Source organism: Bufo bufo, chromosome 3 (genome assembly GCF_905171765.1).
Source record: "Bufo bufo chromosome 3, aBufBuf1.1, whole genome shotgun sequence".
Lineage (NCBI taxonomy): Eukaryota > Metazoa > Chordata > Amphibia > Anura > Bufonidae > Bufo > Bufo bufo.
In genome coordinates, this window is record NC_053391.1 from 666,974,100 (window position 1) to 666,995,261 (window position 21,162).

The 21,162-nt window shown below is 43.1% G+C and overlaps 1 protein-coding gene across 2 annotated transcripts in view; it reads left to right on the plus strand.

Annotated features, from left to right (window-relative positions):
• Positions 1–21,162, plus strand: part of SLC36A4 (solute carrier family 36 member 4) — a 260,721-nt gene that overhangs the window by 94,060 nt on the left and 145,499 nt on the right. The window lies entirely within an intron of this gene.

Genomic DNA, 21,162 nt, shown 5'->3' on the forward strand with positions numbered 1-21,162 from the left:
TTCCGATATATTTTTTTTTTTTTACTGATGACCCATCCTCAGGATAGGTCATCAGTATCTGATCGGTGGGGATCAAGTGAATGGGGATGAGCTGCAATAGCGAGCACAGCCGCTATACTATGCACGACGCTGTGCTTGGTGAGCTGTGAAAAGTCAGCGGCACTGCGTTCTCTAAACAGCTGATCGGCCAGGGTCCCAGGTGTCGGACCCTTACCAATCAGATACTGATGACCTATCCAAAGCATAGCATCCAGTAGTCCATGAGCCATAGAATAATCAAGATTCTCACAAGACCAGAGGCAGAAGACTGAGCCGTAGAATAATCTAGAACCTGACAAGACCAGAGGCAGCAGACTGAGCCGTAGAATAACCTAGAACCTGACAAGACCAGAGGCAGAAGACTGAGCCGTAGAATAACCTAGAACCCGACAAGACCAGAGGCAGAAGACTGAGCTTTAGAATAATCTAGAATCTGACAAGACCAGAGGCAGAAGACTGAGCCGTAGAATAACCTAGAACCCGACAAGACCAGAGGCAGAAGACTGAGCTTTAGAATAATCTAGAATCTGACAAGACCAGAGGCAGAAGACTGAGCCATAGAATAATCTAGAATCTCGCAAGACCAGAGGCAGAAGACTGAGCCGTCGAATAATCTAGAATCTGACAAGACCAGAGGCAAAAGACTGAGCCGTAGAATAATCCAGAGAGGCAGGAGACTGAGCCGTAGAATAATCTAGAATATTTGGGGTGCATGGTATTGATTGAACAAATATCTTTGAACATGAGAAAATGAATAATGTTTCTGACCATTTTTCTCTACATAAGATCTTCAAAATTAAATGATACTTGGTCCAATTGAAATAAGAAAATTAAAGGGGTTATCCCATGACTTAAAACATGAAAATCAGACATCATATAGTGCATGGTAATCTCTTTCTAACAAAGCTAGAACCAGCCCTGTACCTCACATGGGTCCAGAGATCTCCTCATTCATTGCTCTAATTGCTCTGCTAGATTTTGTTCAGGCTGGAAGATCAAGGGCATCTCCTTTCTGCTTCAGCTCTGTCCCCATCATAGCTCAGGGGTGTGTCCTTTCTGTGACAGCTGTCACTGTCACACCTTTTAACATTTAATCCAGTTGGCAGTTAAAGGGTTTCTTCAGGACTTTTATACTGATTACCTATTCTCTGGATAGGTCACCAGTATCTGATTGGTGGGGTCAAACACTCGAGTGCTCTTTGAGAAGGCTCCGGTGCTCGCAGTAACGCCGTGGCCTTCTGCAGCTTTTCTTAAGGCGTGTGATGCCACGTGGCCACGTTCATCGGTCGTGTGGCCTAGGTGCAGCTCAGCCTCATAGAAGTGAATGGGGCTGAGCTGTGATACCAGGCACAACCACTAGGCAATGTACGGCGCTGTGCTTGGTGAGCTAAGAGAAGTCCTCGGCGCTGCTGCGAGCACCAGTGCCTTCTTAAACAGCTGATTGGTGGGGGTACCGGGTGTCCAAAGGATAGGTCATCAGGCTAAAAGTCCCGGAAAACGCCTTTAAAGGATGGAACAGAACACGTGCGACCACTTCAGCGATATCACAGAGTTTGGCAGAGAAATAAGGAAAAGAACTAACAGTAGGTGGCGCTATATGGATACATTTAATTGAGTAAATCAGCGGCTTTACTAAATTTTTAATTACATGCAATTACAAAAATATTCAGATCCAGGTGCTGGTTTGAAAAATGCTGAATATTTTTCATGGGACAACCCCTTTAAGATTAAAATCTGGGGTAAACTAAGATATGAAACAAAAAATAACCTTTATAATGTATCATTCCAAAAGGTAGAGTTTTGCTGTCAGCATAGAGGCCCAAAACACCCCCTGGTGATGAAAGAGTTAAGGTGCAAAAAGTAAAATGAATTCCGAATTTAATCTCTTACGTTCCTTTTACTGTTCTTTATGTGGGATGCGATTATAAATAGATGAAAGCAAATGTTTTATGTTTTCCGCAGCAAATGGACCTTATTATTCAAGTTTTTTTAATTTACTGTTGAAAGTTTTTCTAATCCATATATTTTCATGCTTTTTCTAAACTAGTCCATTAAGATCTGATGCACGGTGCTCGCTTTATTCTATTGTGTCCCGTCATGAATGATAAACCCAGCTTCACACTGTATCGTACCGTTCAAAGCCGAGGCTTTTTTTTTAAATTTCTTGCAGAGCTTTTAAACTGCAGCACTCAATTATTTGCAGCAGCGACACATGAAAGGGAGATCTCCTCCTTTTTTTCACTACTTTCTCGAATCAGTCTTGTGAAATGACCCCATTCTGTCTCGTTCATCTGATAGGCGGCTTAACAAAATATATTGTGTGAACTAATTTCAAAACATGGATATCCCTTCTCTCCCCTGCAGCAAACGGAAAGCCACAGGCGCTGGACTCTGGTTGATATCCAGCGCCAGACTTGGTAGATACGTTTAACGTTGCATTGGATTATAAAGATGAAATTGAGTCTCCATGTCAGTCGGGTGCTGTAAAGGCTTGACATTCCTGTATTGCACTGCAGACGCTCTTCCTTATCATATACTGTACATGATGCCCAGCTTTACTTTTGAACATTTGCATATAATGTTCTGTGATTTTGCTTTCTTTGCACCCACCTTTGAACAGCTTTTATACAATGATTGATATATAGGTGGATTTACTATTACTTTCCTAAATGTAGACGACATAAACCTAAAGACAGGCAGGTCACTGGCACATGAGATATGATAAATTTGGCACATCCTGCTAGACATGCTAAACACTTTTCCATTACGTTACTTCTCCTGTACTGATCCTGAGTTACATCCTGTATTATACTCCAGAGCTGCACTCACTATTCTTCTGGTGCAGTCACTGTGTACATGCATTACATTACTTATCCTGTACTGATCCTGAGTTACATCCTGTATTATACTCCAGAGCTGCACTCACTATTCTGCTGGTGCAGTCACTGTGTACATACATTACATTACTTATCCTGTACTGATCCTGAGTTACATCCTGTATTATACTCCAGAGCTGCACTCACTATTCTGCTGGTGCAGGCACTGTGTACATACATTACATTACTTATCCTGTACTGATCCTGAGTTACCTCCTGTATCATACTCCAGAGCTGCACTCACTATTCTGCTGGTGGAGTCACTGTGTACATGCATTACATTACTTATCCTGTACTGATCCTGAGTTACATCCTGTATTATACTCCAGAGCTGCACTCACTATTCTGCTGGTGCAGTCACTGTGTACATACATTACATTACTTATCCTGTACTGATCCTGAGTTACATCTTGTATTATACTTCAGAGCTGCACTCACTATTCTGCTGGTGCAGTCACTGTGTACATACATTACTTATCCTGTACTGATCCTGAGTTACATCCTGTATTATACTCCAGAGCTGCACTTACTATTCTGCTGGTGCAGTCGCTGTGTACATACATTACATTACTTATCCTGTACTGATCCTGAGTTACATCCTGTATTATACTCCAGAGCTGCACTCACTATTCTGCTGGTGGAGTCGCTGTGTACACACATTACATTACTTATCCTGTACTGATCCTGAGTTGCAGCCAGTATTATACTCCAGAGCTGCACTCACTATTCTGCTGGTGCAGTCACTGTGTACATATATTTCATTACTTATCCCGTACTGATCCTGAGTTACATCCTGTATTATACTCCAGAGCTGCACTCACTATTCTGCTGGTGCAGTTACTGTATACCTACATTACTTATCCTGTACTGATCCTGAGTTACATCTTGTATTATACTTCAGAGCTGCACTCACTATTCTGCTGGTGGAGTCACTGTGTACATACATTACATTACTTATCCTGTACTGATCCTGAGTTACATCTTGTATTATACTTCAGAGCTGCACTCACTATTCTGCTGGTGGAGTCACTGTGTACATGCATTACATTACTTATCCTGTACTGATCCTGAGTTACATCCTGTATTATACTCCAGAGCTGCACTCACTATTCTGCTGGTGCAGTCACTGTGTACATACATTACATTACTTATCCTGTACTGATCCTGAGTTACATCCTGTATTATACTCCAGAGCTGCACTCACTATTCTGCTGGTGCAGTCACTGTGTACATACATTACTTATCCTGTACTGATCCTGAGTTACATCCTGTATTATACTCCAGAGCTGCACTCTCTATTCTGCTGGTGCAGTCACTGTGTACATAAATTACATTACTTATCCTGTACTGATCCTGCGTTACATCCTGTATTATGCTCCAGAGCTGCACTCACTATTCTGCTGGTTGCTAAGCTGCTGTGTAATGCAGGCATCAGTTTTCCTCCGTCAGATCACTGTACATCGTCTGGTCTAAAGACGACAATTTCCATTATGCAGATCCCCAGAGCATGGTCTGTGCAGGTTGCTGATCAACCCTCTTGGCGGCACTGAGACATTGTTATGGACTGTTGGGACTGTTGAAAGCGTGTGCTCTGTGATGTGAGAATTGCTTGGACTGGATACAGCTTTCCCTGACTCTCGGTTGTGAGCAGGACACCCCTTAGGTAGCAATTTACATGATGTCCCAAAAATTCCATCCAAGAACCTGATATCGTGTCTTAAAGAGTAACTGAACCTTACTTAGATTTGGGATCCCCGAACTCTTTATTCGAGCAGCGATGTCTCTTTACCGCAACCCCAGTGCAAGAATCCGTGTTAATGGCACGCTCTCGGAAACCTTTACCATTAGTAATGGAACTAGACAGGGGTGTCCCTCTCACCGACATTATTTATTATTATAATGGAAACGCTGTTGCAAAAAATAAGGGACAACCCAGATATAAGGGGTCTGAGAATTGGGGCAGAAGAGCATAAGTGCGCTGCGTTCGCTGATGACTTACTAGTAATGCTTACAAACCCCACTCAAGCTCTCCCACTGCTCATGAATATATTCGAGAACTTTGGTACGCTAACTAATTTCAAAGCTAACTATTCTAAATCAGAGGCATGGAATATAACTCTCTGACAATAAAACAAGTAAAACACTTAAGTTCCTCTTTCCCCTTCAAGTGGCAATCAGAAAAACTCAAATACCTTGGGATCTTTCTAATCAGAAAATTCTCTACAAAAGGTCAAGGATCAGCTGAATTCACTGTCTCTACCTTATGTTTCCTGGTTAGGGAGAAAAAACCTTTTACAGACGTATATTATGCCAAAATCTCTTTACTTACTTCAAATGGTCCCTATATACCTACCCCTATATACCTACCCCACTCCTTTTTTGCAAGAGTGCGCAGCCTGTTTACCTCTTTCCTATGGAAGGGTAAGAAACCAAGACTGGCGTATGATAGAATGATCCACGGAGGCTGTAATCTCCCAGATATAAAAACATACTATAAGGCAGTCCAGATGAAAAGATGGCTTCAAATATGTGTAACACAATTTAGGATCTTAGGTTCCAGTATAGAATTAACTAATATCTCGGACAGACAATTAGCGGGTCTTTGGGGAGTTCCAATTTCTCAGCCAAATATGGGAGGTTTGACAAAAAGGGATATAGAACACCATCAATGCCATACACACCAGCAAGACTTTTTTTTTTTTTTCTGACTCTCCAAGTAATTTGCCTTCATCTCTAACCCCTTTTCTACTCTACCCCAACACCGCCAATCATCCTACTTACGGCAGCCTGCTCAAAGAAATGACTTTCTCCGAATTAGCAGAGCGTACAAAAACAACGCAGGAAACGGACAACTTCAGCGCCTAATATATAAAAGAAGGCAATTTCATTAGTCAGTCAGATTTCAAAAGATCATGTCAAGCCCTTCGATCTAGATACGCAACAAAGTCTGCAACGACTTGGTTCGAGAAATTTATATGCAGTACCAAAAGTCCCTAGACATGCCCCAAACTTTAATGTCTGAGAGCGAGGGGACCACTCCTGCCTATACTAAACTTTGGGAGAAAGATTTGGGTAGGTCTTTCTCTGTAGCAGAGATTGATCAGATACAATTGAGTGTTTTGGCCAGTTTGACATTGATTTTGATCATTTCAGTCATCTTGTTTACAATTAAATCAAAGAGGCACTTGTAAGTCAGACAAATATAACATAACATTTATAATGAAATAACCACAAATGTCTTTTCTGTGCTCACATCATTAGCAGTTTTATTCAACCCCCAAGTGACATTTAATCTTAGTATTAGTACAACATCCTTTTCCAGTTATAACAGCTTTTAAACGTGAAGCATAGCTTGACACAAGTGTCTTGCAGCGATCTACGGGTATCTTCGCCTATTCTTCATGGGCAAAAGCCTCCAGTTCAGTCACATTCTTAGGCTTGCTCGCTGCAACTGCTTTCTTTAAGTCCCACCAGAGGTTCTCAATCAGATTTAAGTCTGGTGACTGCGATGGCCACTTCAAAATGTTCCAGCCTTTAATCTGCAACCATGCTCTAGTGGACTTGGAGGTATGCTTGGGATCATTGTCCTGTTGAAAGGTCCAACGTCTCCCAAGCCTCCGGTTTGTGACGGACTGCATCACATTTTCATCCAATATCTCCTGGTACTGAAGAGAATTCATGGTACCTTGCACACGCTGAAGCTTCCCTGTACCTGTAGAAGCAAAACAGCCCCAAAGCATGATTGACCCCCCACCATGCTTCACAGTAGGCAAGGTGTTCTTTTCTTCATAGGCCTTGTTCTTCCTCCTCCAAACATAGCGTTGATCCATGGGCCCAAACAGTTCTAATTTTGTTTCATCAGTCCACAGAACACATGACACATGGTTTGTCCACATGACTTTTGGCATACTGCAGTCGACTCTTCTTATTCTTTGGAGACAGCAAGGGGGTGCGCCTAGGAGTTCTGGCATGGAGGCCTTCATTACGCAGTGTGCGCCTTATTGTCTGAGCTGAAACTTCAGTGCCCACATCTGACAAATCTTTTTTCAGTTCCTCAGCAGTCACACGGGGACTTTTCTCCACTTTGCGCTTCAGGTAGCACACAGCAGTCGAAGTCAGCATCTTCTTTCTGCCACGACCAGGTAGCGTTTCAACAGTGCTCTTTGCCTTGAATTTGCGAATGATGCTGCCTACGGTGTCTCTTGGTATGTTTAACATCTTTGCAATCTTCTTATAGCCATTGCCCTTCCTGTGAAGAGAAATCACCTCTTCTCTTGTCTTCCTGGACCATTCTCTTGACTTCACTATGTTTGTAAACACACCAGTAAATGTCTAGAAGGAGCTGAGTATCACAGTCCTTTTACATCGGCCTAATTGGTGCTTATTATGCTTGATTGCTGCTCCTTGACATCCACAGGTGTTTTCAATACCTGATCGAAAACACTTGAATGAACCTCTGTTCTTAAGAGTGGTAGTCTTTAAGGGGTTGAATAATTGTGTCAATGAAGAAATCACAAAAAAAAACTTTTAATACTGTATTACAAAAACAATTGATGTCATTTTAGTTGCATTTGGTTCTTTAAAAAGTCCTTGTAAGATTTCATTCTGAACACAATTACAAATGTACACTAAATTCCCTAAAACCCTTTACAGCATTGGGGGTTGAATAATTTTGAACACAACTGTACGTCTTAGGTCTCCTGGTTTTTCAAGGTGTATTAAAATTCAGGAACACTCTTAGGCCTCTTTCAGACGGGCGTTGCAGGAAAAGGTGTGGGTACGTTGCGGGAACATGCGTGATTTTTCCGTGCGAGTGCAAAACATTGTAATGCGTTTTGCACTCGCGTGAGAAAAATCGCGCATGTTTGGTACCCAAACCCGAACTTCTTCACAGAAGTTCGGGCTTGGGAACGGTGTTCTGTAGATTGTATTATTTTCCCTTATAACATGGTTATAAGGGAAAATAATAGCATTCTGAATACAGAATGCATAGTAAAATAGCGCTGGAGGGGTTAAAAAAAATAAAAAATAATTTAACTCCCCTTAATCCACTTGCTCGCGCAGCCGCCATCGCTTCTGTCTTCTTTCTTTGCTGTGTGCAGGAACAGGACCTGTGGTGACGTCACTCCGGTCATCACATGGTCCATCACATGATCCATCACCATGGTAAAAGATCATGTGATGACCAGAGTGACGTCACCACAGGTCCTTTTCCTGCACACAGCAAAGAAAGGAGACAGAAGAGATGCCGGCTGCGCGAGCAAGTGGATTAAGGCGAGTTAAATTTTTTTTTATTTTTTTTTTAACCCCTCCAGCGCTATTTTACTATGCATTCTGTATTCAGAATGCTATTATTTCCCCTTATAACCATGTTATAAGGGAAAATAATAATGATCGGGTCTCCATCCCGATCGTCTCCTAGCAACCGTGCGTGAAAATCGCACCAAATCCGAACTTGCCTGCGGATGCTTGCGATTTTCACACAGCCCCATTCACTTCTATGGGGCCTGCGTTACGTGAAAAACGCACAAAATAGAGCATGCTGCGATTTTCACGCAACGCACAAGTGATGCGTGAAAATCACCGCTCATGTGAACAGCCCCATAGAAATGAAAGGGTCGGTATTCAGTTCGGGTGTAATGCGTTCAACTCGAGCATCGCATCCGCGCGGAATACTCGCCCGTGTGAAAGGGGCCTAATAAGACCATGACCAGATGGTATAATGACCCGAGAAAGCTTTTTTTAAATGGGACTTCGAGAGACAGGTTCTTGCTGGAGATGCCTAGATGGGGAGGGCTCATTGTATCATATTTTCTGGTCATGTCCTCTGATTGAGGGCTACTGGGATCAGATAGAACGCACAATAAATATTATATGCCACACTGATATCCATCTGTCACCTTCCTCAGTTCTGTTGTGGCTTCCTTCAGAGAGCTGGACCTCGAAGGCTAATGACCTCCCTGCATGGTTGGTTCAGACAGCTAGACTGATGGGACCTATCCTCTGGCTCAGTACAGTGGTGGGAGAAGGTAGATCAGCTCTGCCTCATGGAGGAATTGGCCAGTTGGGCGAACAGATCTCACTCCAAATTCAAATGTGTATGGGATCCTTGGAAGGTTTTCAGAAATAATGTTCTGAACGTATGAGTGGATATCTTATATCTTACACTGCTACTCCAACAGTTTGGGATAGTTTGTTTTGTTATAATCCTCTATCAATTATGATAACGATCATAACCACACACAACCATACTCATTACTAGAGGAGAGATCCCGGGAATGATCTAATGTTTCAGGGCTATGAGCGATCCATTTGAGCACTTTGAATGTATCTTTCAATCAAGTAATAGAATATGCGTCCTTGTTCTTCTTCACGTTTCTTGTTCTTATTCTTGTTTCCTCTTCCTAAAGGAGTCAGATGGATACAGTATATACTTACCCAAAATTGTAAGGGAGAGAGCATGTCTATCCTCTTTCATTGAAGGACTTCATATGGAGCATCTGTGTTTATTTCTGTTTTTCACCACAAACCTGTGAATAGCATACATAAATGTAAAAAAAAAAAAAAAAGAGTAACTACTGTAAACCTTTGAATGAAATTTTAATATGATGTCCCTAATGCCCTAAAAAACTTTTTTTTTCCATATACTTTATTAACTTTGTATTTTTCTTAGTGTTTTTCCTCACTGTGCGGGACATCATATTAAAATTTCATTCAAAGGTTTAGTTACTCTTTAACAGGCTCGATAGGGGAAGTTTTATCAATAGCTGGATAGTTTTCTGCGCTACAAAAGTCACATTTTGCTCTCTTCATCACTTCTCGAAAGTGGAAGGGGGTTTAGCATGAGGGGCGAGGCCTCCAGTAAACTGACAGGTCTACACCAGAAATCGATGTAAACTAGGACACAAGTGTATGCCTGCTTAGATTCGCTATTCCTGCGCACATTTCTGGTGTGCACCTCTTACTTGTTTATATAGCGCTGACATATTCCGCAGCACTTGACAGACATTATCATCACACTCTCCCTAACGGGGCTCACAATCTTCCCCATCAGTATGTCTTTATACGTTTAGAGTATTTTATCCCAGCGCAGTTTTGGTTGAGCCTTTTTGTGAACCTTTCTGCGTCACACGACGAACCTCAATCTAATTCTTGATGTGACTTGAGCGAATTGTCGGTTTAACACTAGGGGGCGCCAGATGACATCCTGCTTTATTGTGCTCATGGATAACACTTCCTATCTGGACAGTATGTTCAGTATTTAACCCATCCTTCTCTTTGCTATCTCTATCTTTACTACTACTTTATTATTTATTTAGTTTTTTTAAGAAAAATATTAGTGCAATTATAATCATTATTTTCATACCGAACATATTGCAAGATAATATGTAATATTTAAAGGGGCCCTTTGCCATAAATGTCTGACAGGTGTGGTTCACACCACGGTGGCCCACACCTGTCCAGAAAGCGGGGTTCCCCTGACCTAATCACTTCTTTTTCGTCAGATAGAGAGGGAGACACTGAGCTCTGTGTTTTCTGATTTAATGAAGTATTTTAATGTAAAAAAGCTGTTTCATTGCAACAATTTCTGTGACTTTTTAAAAAGTCATGGTTGATAAATGTCTCATAAATTAGCTCACTGGGTAAAGCATTATTCACACGTCAGTGTTTTGGTCAGTGGTTTCCATCAGTGATTGGGAGCCAAAACCAGGATTGGAGCCTCCGCAGGGATAAGGTATAAGATAAGGTATAAGGGGCAGATCTGCACCTGTTCTGTGTTTAGAGCCGCGCCTGGTTTTGGCTCAAAATAACTGATGGAAATCACTGACCGAACACTGACGTGTGAATGAGGCATGACTGTGCCCACTTTTCAGAGCTGGAGTGAGTGGTGCAAAAATGCAAAATGTCTCAAAGTTTTGCGCAAATAAGCCCTTATTAGAGTTTTTTTTTTTTTTTTAAAACTTGATAAATTCCCCTCTTTCAGTCTTGCTTCCCCCACCCACTAACAGAGAAAGTCTGTGAGTCCTGCTGTTTCTATCTACTCATAGGGAAAGCTTGCGAGTCATAGTTTTCCCCAGCACCAGTAACAAATTCTGCAAGTACATCTTCCTTGTCCATTTATAGAGAGAGCCTGTGAGTCCTGCTTCCCACATTTACATATAGATAAAGCCTGTGAGTCCTGCTTCCCACATTTACATATAGATAAAGCCTGTGAGTCCTGCTTCCCACATTTACATATAGATAAAGCCTGTGAGTCCTGCTTCCCACATTTACATATAGATAAAGCCTGTGAGTCCTGCTTCCCACATTTACATATAGATAAAGCCTGTGAGTCCTGCTTCCCACATTTACATATAGATAAAGCCTGTGAGTCCTGCTTCCCACATTTACATATAGATAAAGCCTGTGAGTCCTGCTTCCCACATTTACATATAGATAAAGCCTGTGAGTCCTGCTTCCCACATTTACATATAGATGAAGCCTGTGAGTCCTGCTTCCCACATTTACATATAGATGAAGCCTGTGAGTCCTGCTTCCCACATTTACATATAGATGAAGCCTGTGAGTCCTGCTTCCCACATTTACATATAGATAAAGCCTGTGAGTCCTGCTTCCCACATTTACATATAGATAAAGCCTGTCAGTCCTGCTACCCCCACCCACTCATAGAGAAAGCCTGTGAGTCCTGCTACCCCCACCCACTCATAGAGAAAGCCTGTGAGTCCTGCTACCCCCACCCACTCATAGAGAAAGCCTGTGAGTCCTGCTACCCCCACCCACTCATAGAGAAAGCCTGTGAGTCCTGCTACCCCCACCCACTGAAAGACATAACATGTGGCTCCTGCGTGATATGCCTCCACTGTATCTTCAGATTCTTTTAGAAATGTTCAGATACGATCCTGCTTTCTTCTGTGCTTTTATACTGCATTGGGTTTTTAGAGCAGTTCACTTATTTTATTTAATCAAATTCTCCTTTTTTTTTTTTTACACTTTTAAGCTGTTCTTCACAGACCAGAGGGTTGCTTATACCAGCGACGTCCTACACACTTACATAATCCTTCACTCTTTGCTCTGTCATACAATATAAGTTTATAATATTTCAAAGACCCTTTAGACCCAGGAAATTCAAATTATATGGTTCAAATAGCCTAGTTTTCTAGACTAGTAAACTCCCGTTTCCGGTCAAATTAAAATATAACATTTATTTTTCCTATTAAGAATAATATAAAACGGGAGAACAAAGGAAAACTTTTAAATTCTAGGTACGGCAGGACTCTATGGGCAGAGATAAGAGTTAAATCACCCATGTATTCTCCCTCCATAGCATACATCCACCTGCCTTTAGCTTTTTATTTTGGCTATATACTTTATTCGCCTTGATGGAATTTATGTTAGGAGGTCGCCTGTAAAGTCGCTTTAGATCATTTGTTTTCCATGTCTATATATTTTATTTTTTAGCGCTGCTCTCCACCGCTTGTGGTCAGGATTCAGAGGAGCCTGCAGTTACTCCTCACCATGACTCTTGGTCCTGCCTAGCCTAATCTAAAATCTTAGGACGAGAGCTCCCCCAACATCTTTCACCACTGAACGTGGCTTCTTCAGGTAAATGGAGCTGCTATCAACAAGAATGCTTTTCAAAATTGCTCTTTTAACCTCTGTGGGTGGATAATTAGGTATTCTGCAGCCAATCGCGGCCGAGCATCTTGATTGACAGTCTAGTGGCCCAATCTAAAACCTTCATTATTCTGTTTTCGTCATATAAACGCGTCTTGTGCTCGTTCTTGCATACTGCGCATGCGCAAGAACTTTAATTTTATAATCGAAAAGATAACTGGTACTGCGCATGCGCCTATACTTATACTTTTCAACTTGCGTTCATATTTGCGTACTGCGCATGCGTGAGAACTTTAGATTTTTTGATCGGAGGTGTAACGATACTGAGCATGCGTCTATACTTTAACACCTAATCATCGCATGCTCCTGCGCATGCGCAGGAACTTTAATTTTATAATCAGAATTGTGACAGTACTGCGCATGCGCCTATACTTAGACTTTTAAAGTTGCGTTCTTATGTACTGCGCATGCGCAGGCACTTTGAATTTTTAATCAGAGATATAACGATACTGAGCATGCGTCTATACTTAGATATTTCCTAATCATCTCGCACCCATACGCATGCGCAAGGACTTAATTTTTATTATCAAAAGTGTGACAGTACTGCTCAGGTGTCTATACTTCGACTTTCCACCTTACGTTCATACTTGCGCACTGCGCATGCGCGAGAACTTTAAATTTTCGATCGGGGATGTTACGCTACTGAGCATACGTTTATATCTCGGCACTTTCTAATTATCGCATACGTCTGCGCCTGCGTAGGAGCTTTGATTTAAATTTTATAAGCGAGGTTTTAACAGTACTATGCACGCGCCTATACTTGGACTTTTCAACTTGCGTTCATACTTACGTACTGCGCATGCGCAGGAACTTTAAATATTTGGTCGGAGATGTGACAATACTGGGCATGTGTCTAGATTTTACAAAGTGAAAGTGTTTTATAGTCAAAAGTACTGCGCATGCGCCTATACTTAGACTTTTAACCTTACGTTCATACTTGCGTACTATGTATGCGCTAGAACTTTGAATTTTTAATCGAGAAGATAGCGAAACTGAGCATGCGTCTATACTTGTAAATGGAATGATGCGATGAAAATTTATAAGTATAGACGCATGCTCAGTATCGCTATCTTCTCGATTAAAAATTCAAAGTTCTAGCGCAACCGTAGTACGCAAGTATGAACGTAAGGTTAAAAGTCTAAGTATAGGCGCATGCGCAGTACTTTTGACTATAAAACACTTTTGACTGTAAAATCTAAGCTCCTGCGTATGCGCAAGTGCATACAATGATTAGAAAGATGTCTAAGTCTAGACGCATGCCCAGTATTGTCACATCTCCGACCAAAAATTTAAAGTTCCTGCGCATGCGCAGTACGTAAGTATGAACGCAAGTTAAAGTATAAGTATAGGCGCATGCGCAGTACCAGTTATCTCTTTGATTATAAAATTAAAGTTCTTGTGCATGCGCAATATGCAAGAACGAAACCAAGACGCGATTATATGACGAAAACAGAATAATGAAGGTTTTAGATTGGGCCACTAGACTGTCAATCAAGATGCTCGGCCGCGATTGGCTGCAGAATATCTAATGATCCACCCACAGAGGTTAAAAGAGCAATTTTGAAAAGCATTCTTGTTGATAGCAGCTCCATTCCCCTGAAGAAGCCACGTTCAGTGGTGAAAGATGTTGGGGGAGCTCTCGTCCTAAGATTTTAGATTAGGCTAGGCAGGACCAAGAGTCATGGTGAGGAGTAACTGCAGGCTCCTCTGAATCCTGACCACAAGCGGTGGAGAGCCGCGCTAAAAAATAAAATATATAGACATGGAAAACAAATGATCTAAAGCGACTTTACAGGCGACCTCCTAACATAAATTCCATCAAGGCGAATAAAGTATATCGCCAAAATAAAAAGCTAAAGGCAGGTGGATGTATGCTATGGAGGCAGAATACATGGGTGATTTAACCCTTATCTCTCCCCATAGAGTCCTGCCGTACCTAGAATTTAAAAGTTTTCCTTTGTTCTCCCGTTTTATATTATTCTTAATAGGAAAAATAAATGTTATATTTTAATTTGACCGGAAACAATATAAGTTTAGTTCTTTCTTCTTTTGTGATTTTTATTTTTTTTCCCCCCCTGGTGTTTTATATATTTGTCTTTTATTTAAAGCATCTTACAAAACCCTATAACCCCATGTTCACTGTTCAAGGTGAATTGTGCGGCGAGTGCATGCAGAACCATAACTGCAGTTTATTCGCTACTTTCTTTGCGTTTTGACACTTAAATAAAGGTTTAGTTATTGGGCTTGTATTGTGGTTTGGGAGAGATTCTTGGCAGTGCAATAAACAGGAGCACCCACTCTTAAAGGGGTTGGCTAGGATTTTGACATCGATCACCTATCCTAAGCATATCGCATCAATATCAGATTGGTGGAGCCCCGGCAAACCTGCACTCTAGCCGATCAGCTATTTCTTTAAATTTTTAATTTTTTTGCACCACCAGAATCTGAACTACACAGCTCTGTCCATTGTATAGTGGACGCAGTGGGTTACTGGAGCACTGCCCCCACTGAAGTGAATAGGAGTAATGCTGATGTGACCGGCTCTGTCCACTAGGCAGTGGACAGAGCTGTGTAGTTCTGGCCCTGGAGCTACAAAGAAACAGCTGAGGTTTTGTATCCCTGCCAGTCTGGTAATGGTAGCAATCAACACAAAAATCTTGGAAACCTCTTTAAACTGATGACTTTTTTTAAATCTCCCCCCCCCCCCCCAAGAGACCGCATGTGGCGTTGCAGGTTACCATATTTTTCGCCCTGTAAGACGCACCTAGGTTTTAGAGGAGGACAATAAAAAATTATATATTTTTCATCAGACCTTAGCTAACAGCCCCAGTCAGACCCCCAATGTTAATAAGACCCCCAACAAGACCTCAGATCAGACCCACAATCAGACCTCCGCTCAGACCCCAATGTGAATGACCCCCAATCAGACCTCAGACCCCAATCGGACCTCATATCAGCCCTCAGCAGCCCCCCACTGCCTCTCATATTAGCCCCCAGCAGCCCCCATTACCTCATATCAATCCTCAGTAGCCCCCCACTGCCTCTCATATTAGCCCCCAGCAGCCCCCATTACCTCTTATCAATCCTCAGTAGCCCCCCACTGCCTCTCATATTGCACCCCAGCAGACCCAATTGCCTCATATCAGCCCCCAGTAGACCCCATTGACTCTCATATTAACCCCCAGCAGCCCCCATTGCCTCATATCAGCACCCAGTAGCCCCCATTCCCTCATATCAGCTCTCAGTACCCCCATTGGCTCTCATATTGGCCCTCAGTAGCCGCCGTTGCCTCTCATATTGGACCCCAGTAGCCCCCATTGCCTGTCATGTTAGCCCCCAGCAGCCCCTATTGCCTCATATTTAATGAAATAAATAAACCATTTACCTCTCCTGCTCCTGGATGCCGCTCCTCACCGCCCGCGCTCTTCTTCCTCCTGCTCTCGGCTGTGCTGTGAATCGGCGCGCACAGCATGAGGTCACAGAGCGCCCTCACGCTGTGCGCAGCCACTGCACAGCCGAGGACCAGGAAGCGGTGATTACAGACCCTTCACTGCTTCCCGATCCTCCGGTAGTAATGAACGCTTCCATAATGGTAGTGCTCATTAGTATTGGCCCCATAAGATGCAGGGGCATTTTCCCCCACTTTGGGGGGGGGGGGGGATGCATCTTATGGGGCGAAAAATACGATAGCTATATTACAAACAAATGGAACCGAGGTGCAATACCAAACATAGCCTATGGACAAGAGTGGTGCTGTTTCTGGAAGAAAGCAGCTTTGTAAAATAGTGGGCTGGTGTTCGAATAGAATGTTACATTTTATTACATCTCCCTTTTTGGTTTGTCTGTTGAGCAGAAAGTATTTGGCACGTGGGGCATCGGAGAATGCTGTGTAACAAATAGGGTTACTTGCTGCCTTATGAGCATCCAAAATGTGGACATCCTGTGAGACATCCTATGCCGTAGAGTAGGCACTTATCAATTCTCCGAAGGCAAGGTCACATAGACAATTCGTCATTTAAAATTATCAGTAGAGTTTTTAAGTGACTTTGTATTATCATTTAAAACTGTGGTTCTGTTTTTTTGCCAAAAATATGTGGACCCCCTCCTCCTTCTCTCTTGGGTTCTGGTGTTTCAGCCGTTCCCATTTCAAATATACCAATGCTCGAACATCGGGTGATGGGGTCATTCAGCCGGCAGCTAAAATCCTTGTTTCTGTGCAGGAGATTAACCTGCAAAAACAGCAATCTACTGCTCAGAAACTGAATGGGGACAAGGGATTGCTGTAGCGGGGCACAGATGCCCGTGATGAGAACATAGTCCTGCCACTTTACAAATCACTAGTCAGACCACACATGGAGTACTGTGTACAGTTCTGGGCTCCTGTGAACAAGGCAGACATAGCAGAGCTGGAGAGGGTCCAGAGGAGGGCAAATAAAGTAATAACTGGAATGGGGCAACTACAGTACCCTGAAAGATTATCAAAATTAGGGTTATTCACTTTAGAAAAAAGACGACTGAGGGGAGATCTAATTACTATGTATAAATATATCAGGGGTCAGTACAGAGATCTCTCCCATCATCTATTTATCCCCAGGACTGTGACGAGGGGACATCCTCTGCATCTAGACCAGGGATGCTCAACTTGCGGCCCTCCAGCTCTTGCAAAACTACAACTCCCAGCATGTCCTAATAACTGGAGGGCTGCAGGTTGGGCATCAGGTTGGTCTAGACTCTAGAGGAAAGAAGGTTTGTACACAAACATAGAAGAGGATTCTTTACGGTAAGAGCAGTGAGACTATGGAACTATCTGCCTGAGGAGGTGGTGATGGTGAGTACAATAAAGGAATTCAAGAGGGGCCTGGATGTATTTCTGGAGCGTAATAATATTACAGGTTATAGTTATTACGGTAGATTTCTGGGGAAGGGTTGTTGATCCAGGGACTTATTCTGATTGCCAGATATGAAGTTGGGAAGGAAATTTTCCCCTAAAATTGGCTTCTAACTTTAGTTTATTTTTTTGCCTTCCTCTGGATCAGCTTTTTTGGGTTAATCGGCTGAACTGGATAGACATATGTTGCTATGAGTCTGCATCTTCACTGACGATCAGGCAATTATCAGGTATGTTTGGTTTGTTCCCGACAATTGACTACAACATTGGTTTGTGTAAAATGACCTGAACAGCTCTGTCATGAAGCGATAGACCTCAAAAACTCCCTCTCCTCTGTTGCGTCACTCACTACCGGTTCAAAATTGACTCTAGAAGTGACATCAAAGCTTCATGAAATGAGTGTCCATGGTTGAGCAACCACACACAAGTTTAAGATCACCACGAACAATGCCAAGCGTTGGCCGGAATGGTGTAAAGCACGTTGTCATTGGAATCTGGAGCAGTCGAAACGCGTTCTCTGGAGTGAAGAATCATTTTTGATCTGGCAGTCTGATGGATGAGTCTGTGTTGGTTGGATGCCCAGAGAAGCTACTTCCTTCAATGCACAGTGTCTTCTGTAAAAGTTTGTGAGGGCTGTATTATTGTATGGGTCTGACTCTGTTTATCATGGGTTGGACCTTTATTTTTAGTGAAGGGAAATGTTAACGTTACAGCGTACAAAGACATTTCAGAAACTTTGTGGTAACATTTTGGGGAACGTCCACTCATTTTCTAGTATGTCTGTGCTCCTGTGCACAAATGAAGGTCCATAAAGGCATGGGGTGATGAGTTTGTGATGGAGGAACTCAAGTAGCTGCACCAGGCCCTGACCCCAACCCCATTCAACACCTTTGAGATGAATTTGAATGACAATTGTGAGAAAGACCTTCTCATCCAACATCAGGACCTGACCTCATAAGTGATCTTTTGGCTGGAAGGGGACGCTTAGGAGAGGTACTGGCTCTCCTGAAAGAGACAAGCTGTATATGGAGACTTAGTGGCAATGCTCCATGGGAAAATAATATGCAAAGAGGTATCTCCCAAATAAGAGAACAGTCTTGTTTGCACTACATTCTTGAACAAATTCTCACAGATAAAACCCAAAATTTTGCAGAAAGCCTTCCTGGAAGAGTGGACGCTATTGTAGCATTAAAGAACCAATTCCAAGTTTACCCTCTTTTTTTAATACTATGTCCTGCAAGCTCATATCGGTGTGATGGCCGAGTGTCCGCATATTCTGTAGTGTACAGCATGTGGTGTCTGATGGCCCATAGGTCTAAATTCAAGCAGTACCTTCTGCTGTTTTGTAACTTGTTTTTATGAAATATTTTATAATGTCAAATCTGGATGGAGGCACAATACACTGGACATTGTGTGTCGGGTCCCGTAGGTGTTATAATTTATACAATACGGAGGACGCCGCCGCCGCACCTCTATATATGTTCTTACCCAATGACTAAGAAATAATTTTAGCTATTTTATACATTTTTATAATTTCTAATTCTGTAATTGTGGGGACTGAATGGAAAATGACGTGCATCTCAGAGCCCCGGCCATTTAGGAAACAGTGATGGTAGAAATCACTGCAATTATGGATGATTTTTTTGACTTCCAGTCATATGAACAACCCTCAGAGCACTAATGGCCAAATGAGCGCGTTAATGACTCGTGATGCATATTTTACCAAGTTGCAAAAAGAGAAGAAAAAAACCTATAGTATTCTAAGGTTACTAGCAGAATAATTTATTTACATAGTTTAGCTGTCTCCTTTTAGATAACTGCTCTCATCAGGGCCACCCCTACCAAAAAAAAAAATATATATATATATATATATATATATATATATATATATATGCTCCAAAAATAAAATAAAAAAAGATATCTCTTCACTTCCTCCGTTCATCACCTCATTCCCTTTGCTGCTATTTTGTCTCAATGAAATATTTACAAATAATACATTTTTGTCCCGGGTGCTCAGCCGTGTCCCCCCTCCTCCTCCTCCTCCTCCTCCTCCTCCTCCTCACTGTCCTGTGTCTGGCTATGAGACAGCTGGCTGCAGCAGGAGCCTCCCCCTCCTCACTGTCCTGTGTCTGGCTGTGAGACAGCTGGCTGCAGCAGGAGCCTCCCCCTCCTCACTGTCCTGTGTCTGGCTGTGAGACAGCTGGCTGCAGCAGGAGCCTCCCCCTCCTCACTGTCCTGTGTCTGGCTATGAGACAGCTGGCTGCAGCAGGAGCCTCCCCCTCCTCACTGTCCTGTGTCTGGCTATGAGACAGCTGGCTGCAGCAGGAGCCTCCCCCTCCTCACTGTCCTGTGTCTGGCTATGAGACAGCTGGCTGCAGCAGGAGACTCCTCCCTCCTCACTGTCCTGTGTCTGGCTGTGAGACAGCTGGCTGCAGCAGAAGCCTCCCCCTCCTCACTGTCCTGTGTCTGGCTGTGAGACAGCTGGCTGCAGCAGAAGCCTCCCCCTCCTCACTGTCCTGTGTCTGGCTATGAGACAGCTGGCTGCAGCAGGAGCCTCCCCCTCCTCACTGTCCTGTGTCTGGCTATGAGACAGCTGGCTGCAGCAGGAGCCTCCCCCTCCTCACTGTCCTGTGTCTGGCTGTGAGACAGCTGGCTGCAGCAGGAGCCTCCCCCTCCTCACTGTCCTGTGTCTGGCTATGAGACAGCTGGCTGCAGCAGGAGCCTCCCCCTCCTCACTGTCCTGTGTCTGGCTGTGAGACAGCTGGCTGCAGCAGGAGCCTCCCCCTCCTCACTGTCCTGTGTCTGGCTATGAGACAGCTGGCTGCAGCAGGAGCCTCCTCCCTCCACACAACTCTGCAGTAGTACCTCGCCAGCCAGCATCTGAAGATGGAGCAGATTAACCCTTGTGTTCATCTCCTGTTTACCTAGATTATTCATTTTCAGATTTAGTGTCCCTTTAAGTGGACCGGCCAGTAAAAAGGCAGACTATAGGGTTTGGTAATAACTCTCCAACTACTTTTGGTCATGGGAGTGGAGCACTTTAAACAGGGGAATCTGTGTGAGGCTCAGAAATTGCTGGGTACCAGATGCACCCATCGTACACCCCTAAACTGGAAGAGGGGGGAGTATAATGCGTCTGCTGCTGCTTAACTCAATTGGGTACTCCTCCTCCTTTCACCTATTTACCTGTATGGCGGAAGCAGGCTATGGTTACCCTTCCCCCAACTACTCCGGGGACATCATGGAGATCTCACTGTTTATGGCATGGCAGACAGAATAAATCCTGTAATCAATAACCCATAAAAGTGAAAGATATAATAAAAATAAGGGCGGGTTCACATCACGTTTTATACCTCCGTTTGACATAGACGCAGGATACAAAAATGCAGTGCACCACGTTCCGTATAATGGAGAGTCCATTATTTTTCTTGCAATGGAACTCTGGTGAACGGATGCCACTGTATGGGATCAGTCTGAGGCATCCGTTTAATGTATACATTAAACGGATGGGAAAAACGTGATGTGAACCCACCCTTACGTACAAGGGTTTTCAAGTGATCTTTGTATCATCAGTGGAGGCCCAACCAATCTGATCAGCAGGATGGAGAGACCTCAACCCAATCTGTCTATCTCATATCTATCTATCTATCTATCTATCTATCTATCTATCTATCTATCTATCTA